The sequence below is a fragment of the Cryptomeria japonica genome, chromosome 7 (genome assembly GCF_030272615.1).
Source record: "Cryptomeria japonica chromosome 7, Sugi_1.0, whole genome shotgun sequence".
In the NCBI taxonomy this organism is placed as follows: Eukaryota; Viridiplantae; Streptophyta; class Pinopsida; order Cupressales; family Cupressaceae; genus Cryptomeria; species Cryptomeria japonica.
The window spans coordinates 774,473,580-774,486,511 of NC_081411.1; positions in this window are offsets into that span (position 1 = coordinate 774,473,580).

The following is a 12,932-nucleotide window of genomic DNA, read 5'->3' on the forward strand; positions in this document are numbered from 1 at the left end:
TTTTGACATTAGTTTTGAAATGTTTGACAAAACTTCTTTCAAAGTCATAACTCAAAAAAAATCTATATACTTACAAAATTTGACTATACTGACAGTATATACAATTGTCAATAAAATAGTATACTCAGATATACTCCCCTTATTAATATATTGTTCATAACTCTGATTATGCATGCGCTGTGATCAATATTTTGTATTCACTGCTCGGTGATCACTACTTCCCCTATCAAAATTATCTGTATACTTGAATATGTTGATCTGCTCGGTATACTCCTCTTGTATACACTATACTCCCCCTTTTTGACAAACATCAAAACTAGTTACCATTCGGTGGAGGTAACTGGTCAAAAATGGATTTATACTTTGTTCTTGCATCGGTGAGAGCGGCAGAGAGGGCATCCTTGACACTATCCATGAGTGAATTCTGAGCTATAATATCAGCTAATAGTGAAATCAGACCATCTAAAGTGCTTCCCTTTGGCTGAGTGGATAAGGAGGTAGCCTTGTTGATCTGTTCTTGGAAGGAGGACAAGTGTGGAATGAATAAGGTTTGAAGAGTCATAATGTCCATCCTTATTTTGTGCTCTTCATTCCTAAGTTCCAATTATTGAGCCATGAGCGTTTGTAACTTGGTATAGAAATTTTGAATAGAATTTGGCTCAGTGGTCAATTTATTGGAGAGATTAGTGATCTCTTTCTCAATCACTTCTGTTTTATTCTTGATATCTTTAATGAATAAAGAGAATGTACAGAGTTTCTGAAATAAATAAAGAATGTGCTTGAGTTGAGGGGACAACTCAACAATAAATTTGACAAGTTTTACTTTACCGATAACAATGGCTTTCTGCACCTCTTCAATCATTTTTCCAGTGAGCTCTTTGTTCTTCAATTTGCTCAGGTATTCAGATGCGTCTACTCTAGATGCTTCTATTTTAGTGAGTAGTTCATCTAGTTGAATATGGATGGCTGCATCTTTTGTCATTGTAGCTTTAGGTAGCATTTCTGTTAAGAGTGCTTTGACCTTCTGAAGTACTCTGTTTTTCTTTTGAATAGCCATTTGTTTTTCTTGTTCGGCTTTGGCTTTGCATAGTTCACAGAATTCAATAAATGCTTGCCCTTTTAATTTGGATATGTCTACATTCAGCAACACAATTGGTTTTGACAAATCTAACTTGAAACTATGCTTTTTTATTTTCTTTTCTTTAGAGGAGGAGGCTTTCACCGGTTGAACTAATACAATGGCTTGGGAGGCTTGTGCACTCTCGGTAGGCTACTCGGTAGAGGCAACACTTTTGTCAATTTCTTTAGCCTCAAATGTAGCCTTCGGTGAATCCTTACTCGGGGTCTCAATTGTAACATTGTCAATACTTGAAGGGGCTTGAGAAGTCTGTTCCTCGGTGGCTTGAGAAGTAGCTTCTCCTTTTGTAGACTAGTGACCCTCTTTTCCTTGTTTAGTATCCCGAGGTGTCTCGATTGAAACATGTTGACTTACCGGAGGATAGGACTTGACTTGTTCCAAAACTGACTCACTTGATACTAGTTTGGCATAAGCATTCCCTTCTATCATTTCTTGTTCCTGTTCCTCGGTATCCATGACATCCTCATCAGGTTGGATGGTTTCAGCGGGATCTTGCTTGGTGATATTTATTATTTCAACTTCACCTTTCTCATCAGTACTCTTGATTTGAAAAATTTCTTGCCATTTTTCTTTTGTCTCTTTCTCTACTTCAAGGTAAAGGCCATTCATCAGTTTCAAGGCTCTTTGCTTGACCAAGAAGTTTGTGTGGTAGTTTTTTAGATGTTCACTTATCTCATCTACCGACATGTCTGGAAAGAGATGCACCAGACTTCTTTCTGTCATCTTCTTTTCTGAGTCCATAACATATTTCCACCTGTTATCAATGTGTAAGTACAATGATTTTGGAAGAGAATTGGTTACTTCCAATGGGACCAATCAAAATTTAAGAAGTGTGCATACAACTGACTCTTCTATTTGCCTCTTTTCTTCTTCTGTCCGAGAGTCATATTTGACATACCTAAATGCTCCAAATCCACCATATTGCTTCAAATTGGCACAACAATTATCAACACTATGTACATCTTCCTTTTTGCTTTTGACAATTTGAAATTTGTTTTTGTCTTCAAATTCGGTGTCACATGACTCTTTATTCAAAATGAGTCTCCGAGTAGACTTCTTATAAGTTTTTGTTACCTTTGGAACTGCAACATTTTTCTGTTTCTTGCTCGGTGACACTACAAATGATCTAGTGTTTGGGCGTTTCACTGGAGAAGTCGGTGATACCTGTGATGTATCTTGTTTCTTCCTTTTCAAAATTTTCCCTTTTGGCAACTCGGTGCTCAAAGTAATAGCTACTTCTTGGGCTTCAAATTCCTCCTTGGTGATGACTTGAATGCTCTTGACAGGAGTGGAGGAGGAACCTTCTCCAAATTTATCTGTTAATGCTTTAATCATTTTTGTTGCTTTCCTAGTAGCCTTTGGTACTACAATGTTCATTTTGACTTTTTCTTTAACTTCTTCATATGTATCGTATCCGATCTTGGTAGCATGCCTTGGCAGTGCAAGAAAAGCATCTATCTACTGTTGTGTAATGTCAAAATCAATCTCATAACCCATAGGTGGCAAAGATTGAGTTCTCAGTTCTATGACATTGACATAGCAGTAGTCGATGTCCATTTCAAAACATATATTGTCCTTATATTTTTGCACTAACTGGGGTGGTATCCTGTACCTGTTATGCATCTTTTCCTGAAACTTGCTAAAATAATCATCCATAATCTCATTGAAGTTATCACCTAGTTGTTTGATGAAGTCATTGATTTGATGGGTGATTGGTCGGTGTAGCTCCCAAACTACATTACCGACTGGTGGAAAAAATTTCTCAAAATAGAAAAACATGCATACTAAAAGTGATCCAAACTTCAATGTGTTTGTCGAGTTGTTCTTCTTTGGCTTCCTTATGGTGTTGATATTTTCAAATAGATTTTTCAACAACACTTCGTATAGATCAATCTTCATACCTTTCTTCACAATTTTATAGGCTAAGTCAATAGCAGCACAAGGTACACTGTTTTCCCTTGTCGATTGAAAGAAACAATAACCTATGACTCTAATTGCAAACTTTAGCTTTGCATCTGTGACATTGTTCAGTTTTAGACCTCTGCAATCAGATTCAACTCTAGTTAAAGTGATCAATTCTTTCTGTGAAATCATTTTCTGAGCTCGGGCATAGTCAAAAATAGGGTAACCGGTGATCAAGTGGATGATTTCCTTGGTGATCTTGAATGGTTGATCCTCTAACCACATAAAGTCATCATGAACTCTGCTCAAAATAAATTTAACCCATTGGGGTTTGAAGACTCGCGAGTAGGTTAGGGCTTCGGTCAATCCCTTGATTTTAATATGTTCAAACTTGCTATCTAGTTTTCCATCAGTACACAATTCATCATATGTGTCCTTGATCTCTGTGTGACCTAGTTCCTTAACATGACACTTAGTGAAGAATCTAACATCCTCAACTAATAAAACCCTATCCGGAATGAGTGAAAATACAGTTTTATCATCCGGTTCAGATGCTACTTTGGGAGGTAGTGAGTATTTCAGTGAGGGCTTCTCAATGTTCTCAACAACAACGGGTTTCTGAATCTTAGACGCCTTTTCAAACTTTGGATAATCACTAATGAAAGAGCCTTAGGGTTTGAAAACTTTTAACCAGCAGACGCTTTCTACTTAGTAAATATGAAACAGATATTCACAACTGATATGATCAGTTAACTTGCTTGACAATGCGTTGTGATTGATATAAATACCTTGAATTTCACTTTGGAAGAGATTTGATCGCCTTTGAATCGCTTCGCTCTGCTTTCTGAAAACTTGGTAAGTGTAAAATGACCATGCAAAAAGCTTTAAGTACACATTTTACCTTATCGGGCTCCGTGCAGTTAGGTAAAAAAACATTAAATGCACTCGATTCCACTAAACCAATTTACCTTCCTTTTTATGCTTTTACCGAGTAGCCAGACTTTCTACATTTACTGACTTGACAGGCTTCCAAAAGACTTGATAAAATTTCAAACTTGCTAATGCATCTTAGCTATGCAGATTTTGAATTAAGTATATGATAAAATAGGAATTGTTTAAGATTTAACCTTGAGAGAATGCAGTCCATTCATACCTTTACCGATTAATTTGGAATAGATGCACCTAACTCGGTAGGTAAGGTGTTTTCTTCATTTGACACAATTTCCTTCTTTTTCCAAATCATCTGGAATTTTCTTTTTATTTCTTCAATATCTTCTTTAGGTTGATCTCTGCTATCTCTAGCCAAGTGTCCAACCTTGTGACAATGAAAACATGTCATACCAAGATTTCTCCATGATCTTCGGTTGTTCATTCCAAACCTTAAAAAGCAGTTGGCACTTATATGTCCATATCTTCCACAACATTCACACCATATCCTTGTATTATAATCCCATGGTATTGCAGTATATTGTCGGTTAGGTTCTGTGTAAGTTCGGTAGCCTCTAGTATTTGCTCAGTGTGTAGACCACATATAGTTCTTCTGCTTAAACCAACACTTCTCGATACTGTGTCCATATCTATTGCAGTTTTTACAAAACCCTTTGAATTTTGCCTTCTGATAATTGCTAACAGACTTAGTCCTACATTGATTAGATGTATGACCATACTTATACTTATTGCAATTGTTATAATAACCATTAGACCTAGTGACATTCGGTTGCTTACCTTTTCTAATTTGGCACATGTTGGCAGTATGTCCTTGTTTTCTACAGTAGTTGCAAATAGGCTTATTTCCTTTGATGTTCTTCTTGTTTCCAGCTTGTTTTGATGATTCTCCTCTCTCAGTAGTGTGGATTCCCTTCTCGGTAGAGTCTTTTCCTTTGTAACCGAGTCCTGCATCTTTGTTGGGTCTACTTGTAGTTAGTTGCTCATCCAACATCCTTGATACTTCATAACTTTTCTTTAGTGTTTCTTTTGACTTCTTTTCTACTTCAAGTTCATCGGTCAATCTTGATAGTTCAAGTTTCAATGCTTGATTCTCATTTTCCTTTAGATTTGCTTCATGATGTATATAGCCCAATTGATCAGACAGATTACTTTGAATTCCAGTCGTCCTTGTGATTTCATCATTCTTTTCAGATACTAATGCTTCAAGCTGTTGTTTTTCTCTTTCTAGATCTCTTATGTTATCCTCGGATGTCCTCAATGCATCAAGATTTTTAGTCATCTGTGTGCTGAAATGTTCATGTTCTCTTTTCATTGCTTTTAGCTGATCAGTCAGTGCTTTGTTCTTTTCTTTCAATGTTCCAATCATTTCTTCAGTTTCTTCAGATATATTGTTCTCAAATGATGTCTCAATTTGTTCCACCAACTCTTGAGAGTCCTGCAAATCATCAGACAATCTTCTTCTAACTTTCAGTGATCTTTGCATTTGTTTCTACATGTCTACAATCACTTGATTAGCATGATCCAATTCATTTTGAAGATTCACAATTCTCCGAGATTGTTTGTAGCCTTCCATTGATAAGATCTTTCTCTTTAGGTAGTTAAACCCTTTTCCAAGATTAAAGCTCTAATACCAATTGTTAGGCCCAATATGGAAAGCTAATGTACTGAGAGGGGAGGGGTGATTCAGTACTTCAAATCTTTTCTTCAATAATAACTTTACTGTCAAGCATAAACCAAAAACTGTTGTAACATAATATAATGCTAAAACAAATAAATAACAATCATACATGATTCACTCCATAACACATATATTTTGGTTATGCAAAAACTCTTGGTTAGAGAGAAAAACTGCGATGGGGATGACACCCACAACTTCACTACTACAATAATAAAGGTTTCTCGGTTAGACTTACATGTTTAGCTATTTCTGATAGCTTACCCTGTTAGGAGTATCAAGATCTTTAGATCTACCTTGCTAAAGGATTTTACAACACTTATTCTAAAATGTTGCACCTAGTTAAAGGCTTTACAATTTATAGACTTTGTGAGAGTGTTTACCCTATTAAAGGTTTCTCTTACAACTCAAAATATTACAATCAAAATCTTACCAAGAATCTGCAACTTCACATCTGAAATGTTATAGTAGATTCTATGTGCTCAAAATGAAATTACCTTGCTTATAGCATACCTCAGTAACCCATAAATTTACTCAGTAAACCTTTTTGTTTACTCTATTCCTTGACTATTCTCTTAAATCCTTCTCGGTGACCTCTATGTATCTTTGTCAATCGTAACAGTCATAACACTCAGTGTTTTCCCATGATTTTGTTTTTCACATGTCTTGCTTCACACACATTTTTAATCCTTAATTCATGTTGTATAAATAGATCTCTTGTTCATGCTTCGATCTTACAAACATGATTCATTAAATGAATAACCATACAAAATTATTTCATTGGATAGATGTTCTCAAAATCATACAAAATCTTAAGGTGCAATTTCCAATGTGTTAACGGTTTCTTGTTCCTCGATCTTTGTAACACGTTTCCCATATGTGTCTAGGTTCAATGAATCTGGTAACATGTTTTACTCGGTGTGTATGAACTCGATATACCATCTTTGTTGCTCGATAGTCATAGAACGTTACTCGATAGACAGCTCAGTGTATACTAAACTTTGCGACTCCTTTCTTCTATAACCGACTGTAGGATTTGAGAAATACAAATCCACAGAACCCAAAAGAAACCTGCATGCAAGAAACCTGTCACAGAGAAAGAGAGAGAACGAATACAAGGGTTTTGGCTCTGACAAAGAGAAAAGATGTATTATCAGAGAAAAATGAATCAACAATATGAATAATACAAGAGATCAATCCTTATAAAGGAGATCAACACCAAAAGGAAAACCTAACCCTAAGGTGTGAGCATTTAATAATTAAATATTAATTATTAAATGACTAATGTATGCATAAAGAGAAATCTTAAGAGGAGAGCAAAGTTAATTAATTACTTTACTCTAACACCCCCCCTTAAGATGAGCTACAATGCAGCTACAAACAATGCAGAAGAAAGCAAAGGAACTACAATGCAAAAGAGGGTCCCGGCAACAAGGCCTGATGAGGTACCCAAATACAAGAAAATCTCTATAAAGTGGAGTAAAGGAGAAAACCCAGTGGGAAAAAACTCCTCTCCAAAAAGAGATAAAGAATCATGCTGAAAAGAAAACATGAAGGAAGGAAGGCCTCACTGAGACCCCCCAAGGACAACTTCCTTCACCCCAAGCATTGAGCGCAACTGAAGATAGCGCGGAGATGCCAAAGGTTTAGTGAAGATGTCAGCAACCTGCTCCTCTGTAGGAATATACTCCAAGATGAGAGAACCATCCTGAATCAACTATCTGATGAAGTGCATGTGGATTTCAATATGCTTTGTCTGCTGATGCTCCACTGGGTTGCGTGAAATGTGAATGGCACTCTGGTTGTCACACCAAAGAATAGTGGGACAATCTGGAGGAAACCCAAACTCTGTCATCGATTGCCGAAGCCATAAAACCTCCTGACTGGCTAACACTGCTGCACGGTACTCAGCCTCTGTAGATGATAATGCAATAGCAGATTGCTTCTTGCAAGACCATGTGATAGGACCAGAACCAAGGCAAAAAACGAAGCCAGAAGTAGACTTCCGATCATTGACATCACCAGCCCAATCGGAGTCAGTGAAGCCAATGATGTGAGGGGATCCTGAAGAGTAGTGAATGCCATAATGTGTGGTGCCCCGAATATATCTCAAAATACGTTTGGCTGCTTGCCAATGGCTCTCATGAGGATCATGGGAGAACCGAGAGACAAGGCCAACCGCAAAGGAAAGATCAGGACGAGAATGTGTCAGGTACAACAGACTGCCAACCAACTGCCTGTATAAAGTGGGGTCTACTGAAGGAGTAGAGCAAGTGGAAGACAAAACAACACCTGACTGAAATGGAGTGGGGGCAGACTTGCAATCAAGCATGCCAAATCGCTGAAGCATATCAAGAGCATACTTCTCCTGAAAAATGGAAATCCCATCCAAAGACTGAATAACCTGTAGACCCAGAAAGAAGTGCAAGAGACCAAGATCGGTCATCTCAAACTGCTCCATCAAAGCTCTCTGAACACTCTGAATCATGGAGGATGAGCTACCTGTAATGATGAGATCATCTACATATAGCACTAGAATCAAAAGATCACCCTCCTGACGCTGAATATAGACTGTGTGATCGGAATGACAGCGTGTGAAGTGCGAGGAAAGCAAGAAGGAGTCCATCTTCTCATACCAAGCCCGAGGGGCTTGTTTGAGACCATACAATGAACGTCGAAGTCTGCAAACCAAAGAAGTGTCTTGCACAAAACCCTGAGGCTGCTCCATATAGATCTCCTCATGTAGGTCTCCATGCAAGAAGGCACTCTTCACATCCATCTAAAACACTGTCCATCCCTGTGAAGCTGCAAGTGAAAGTACCAGGCGTATAGAATTCATCTTGGCGACAGGAGCAAAGGTCTCAGAGTAGTCAATACCCTCTACCTGAGAAAACCCCTTCGCAACAAGACGGGCCTTATACTTATCAATAGAACCATCTGCAGCATACTTGGTACGATACACCCACTTGCACCGAACCAACTTTCTTCCCTTAGGAAGAGGACAAAGATCCCAAGTATGATTCTTCATCAAAGAAGAATACTCCTCATCCATGGCCCTATCCCACTCTGGGTGTCCTGTCGCCTCTGAAAACTTTTGAGGATCATCTGAAAGGGTATGACTCAAAAGACTAGAACCAGATGTCTGAGCACGAGTGCGACGAGTATCTGAAGGATCACCTGCCAAAGAACCAGCTGCATCAACAGTATCACGGGCCCACTTCAGCAAAGACGGAGCAACTGGTGGTGGTGGAGATGGTGGATCATGATCTACATCATCCTCAAGAGATAAGTAATCCTCAAGAGATGAAGAGGAAGGAGTAGGCAATGAGGGAGAAGCTGGTGATGGAGAATCCATCTGAGGATAGCACTCATCAAACTGGACATCCCGCCGAAACAAGACCTCTCTGGAATCAGGATCAAACAACCTGTATGCCTTAACATCCTCACAGTAGCCAACAAATATGAGTGGTCGACTCTTCCTCTCCATGGCTATCCGCTGAGCATCAGGAATAAATGCCCAAGCCTCACTACCAAAAACTCAGAATGTAGAAACATCAGGCTTGACATGGGTCCAAGCCTCCTCAGGAGTTATATGTCGTAATGCCTTATGGGGCATCCGGTTCTGAATATAATTGGCACAATTGACTGCCTCAGCCCAAAATGAAGAACTCATAGCTCGAGACTGTATCATACAATTTGCCATCTCCCGTAAGGTTCTGTTCTTTCTCTCAGCAACACCATTCTGTTGAGGGGTATAAGGAACTGTAAACTGATGCTGTAAACCATGCTCAGTGCAAAAATCTTTGAAAGCCTGATTTACATACTCCCCCCCATTATCTGTGCGTATCCTCCTGATAGAAAGTCCAGATTGCTTCTCCACAAATGTCTTAAACTTCCTGAAAGAGTCAAAGACATCAGACTTGTACTTAAGAAAGTACACCCATGTACGTCTGGAGAAGTCATCAATAAAAGTGAGTACATAACGGGCCCCTGAAAAAGGAGTCGGAAAGGACATAAGATCACTGTGTACCAACTCTAGGGCTGCCCTAGCACGAGAGGCTCGACCCTTAGGAAAAGGATCTCGATGATGTTTGCCAAGGACACAACCACGACATACACCATCTGTACAAGAAATCTGTGGAAGCCCAATCACAAGTGCCTGTGTACTCATCTGTTGTAGATATCTGTAATTGACATGACCAAAACGCTCATGCCAAAGCCTGCTCACTGAATCTGCATGTGCTATAAGAGAGGAACCAACAGTGTCTGAACTTTCAAAGCCATCAAAACTATATAAGTGAGATGCAGAATCCACACTCCCAGTAGCCACAACCAAGTCAGGATCATGAAGATCTCGAATAACCACATCATGTGGAGAGAACTCAACTGTCTTACCAGAGCCAGAGTGGCAAATCTGATAAACAGATAGAAGGTTTGTCGAAATGTCAGGAACCAAAAGCACATCCTGAAGACAACCACCATCCAATGAAACAGTACCAGAACCCTGAACGGAAAGTTGTGCTGAGTCACCAACTGCAATATGTCGAGTGCCTGTAGGAGCAAGAGCGGTGACCAAATCCTGTGTGTGTGTCATATGGTGAGAGGCACCAGAATCTAGAATCCAAGTGGACGCTGAGGACAATGCTCGTGCAGAAAGAGCATGACCTTTCCCTGTGGGCTGTGAAGGAGGCTGTGGTGCACTGATATTATGCTGCTGCATGGCTTCCTCCAAAGCCTCTAAACATTTCCAACACCTGGAAACGGGATGTCCTTCCTTACCACAAAAACTGCAAGGATCACCTGATTTCTTCTTAGTCTTGGAGGAAGACTCACCAGACTTTGAAGATTTGCCCTGTTTAGAATTGAATTGTGGTTTTGAATCAGACTTAGGTGGTGGCTTGGAGGGATTCTCACTAGCCTCTGAATCTTTCTTAGGCTTCGGTTTCTGCTTCTGTTTTCCTTTGGAGGACTGGGCTACCAATGCTTGGTTCTGTGAACCTGAAAGTGAATCCAACTGCTTAAGCTTAGCTTGCTCACGAGTCAGACGATCACAAAAGACCTCAAAAGAAGGCATGATATGGCGAGCACCCAAGGCATCCATGGTGGAATAGAAGGTCGAAGAGAAGATCTGAAATGGACCCCGAAGCTTGGAGAGAATCAGGAAAATGCACTCTGTATCAGTCTTAGTCTTACCACAACCCTGCAAGATTGATCTTTGTTGTTTGAACTTCATCAGAAAGTCCTCAATAGAAGGAAATGAATCAGGTACCAAGGAAGTTAACTCTGCCTCAAGCTGCAAAGCTCTGAACTCATTGACAGTACCAAAAAGTCCCTCAAACTTGGTCCAAATGGCTCGAGGAGTGATACAACCTTCAAGATGAAACTGGAGACTGTCGAAAATATGTAAAGCCATCAATCCCATAGCCTGATCCATATTGTTCCTGTGCTGCATAATCTCAAAAGGACGAGTCAACTGAGGCTGAACCTCATCCAAACAGGACCATAACCCTTTTGACTGGAGAAGAGTCATCATGCGACCCTTCCAAGTGTGGTAATTATGCGGTGTGAGAGATTCAATAGGTCTGTCTGCCATCCTGTAAACTGTGTCTCAACTACTCTGAATTTTTAATTATTATTAAGTGGTCTTTCAGAACTAGACAGAAGATGCAGAAGGGGGTTTGATTTTTTTTGTATTGGTGTTTGTAAATTCTAGTTTTCTGATGTAAATAACAGAAAGCAAGAGAAAACACCCCCTCACAATGCAAAAAACTAATCCCCAGTACAAACTGAAAGCCAGAAAATGATAGAAAGCAATAACGGGTTGAGACAAAATTTGGAGCACCTGAAGATTTTTCTGATGAAATAGACTGTAGATCTGGAAAGAGCACAGAACCACCTTTCTGACGCCTATTCGCTTTCGAAAAACGGAGTCCGTATGCAAAAGATATGGCTCCTGGAGTGCAAAAAACTTGTTCTGACTTCGACTAGCAAAAAACACTACAAAACGGAAAAATCAGAAAAAAGATCTCCAGCTTTTAGATCGGGCTCGGAACCATCTTTCCAACGCCTATTTTCATTCGAAAATCCGAGCTAAAATGCCCGAGTTATACCCGATTTAATAAAACTGCTCCAAAAAAGCTCAAATAGGCCCTTTAAGCCCTCAAGGGCTTAAAAAAATAAGCCCCTGGTCCTCTGGGCGACCAGGGGCTAGCGCTGGGGCTGGTGGCGTAGGGGGCGGCGCAGGGGCGGCGGCGGCGCGCGGGGTGGTCGCAGGCGGCGAGCGGGCTGGGGACGGGCGGCGCTCGGGCGGGGGCTGTGCCGGCGGCGCGGCGGTGGAGACCGGGCCGCGGCCGGTGGTGGCCGCCGGGCTGCGCGTCCCTCCAAAAAAGGCTGCGCGCTTTTTAAACAAAAAAACTGCGTTTTTAAATTTTTTTTTGATTTTTTTTTGAAAATCCGCCTCGGTTTTCGTGCCCTAAGGCCGTACGGCCTTAGGGCCAAAAAAAATTTGCCTCCTGGTGCAACTGTGTCCAAATCGGACGAATTTTATATGGAAATAGGGGTTTTTGGGCGCTACGAGCTCAACGGTGAGGTCCATTTGGGCTCAAAGTGCACCGAAAAAAAATACCCCTATTCCAAAATAAAAAACAGAAGACAAACACAGATCTGATGCAACCAAAACCTGGATCTCAAAATCTTTCAAAATTCTGAACAAGCTGCAGCAGATCCAGCTCTGATACCATGTAGGATTTGAGAAATACAAATCCACAGAACCCAAAAGAAACCTGCATGCAAGAAACCTGTCACAGAGAAAGAGAGAGAGCGAATACAAGGGTTTTGGCTCTGACAAAGAGAAAAGATGTATTATCAGAGAAAAATGAATCAACAATATGAATAATACAAGAGATCAATCCTTATAAAGGAGATTAACACCAAAAGGAAAACCTAACCCTAAGGTGTGAGCATTTAATAATTAAATATTAATTATTAAATGACTAATGTATGCATAAAGAGAAATCTTAAGAGGAGAGCAAAGTTAATTAATTACTTTACTCTAACACCGACTGCTCTGTGCTTACCGACTTAATAGTTCAGTAGTAATAACCGACTAGAGTATATAAAATGACTTTGGACATAAAACTAATGACAACTTAGTAAATAGTAACAATACCAATAGGACCAACAAGGCTAACGACTGACAAGACCGAACAACCATGATGCAAGGATACCTGATTATGGACTTGTCCCATAGGAACGGTGATACCACAGGGT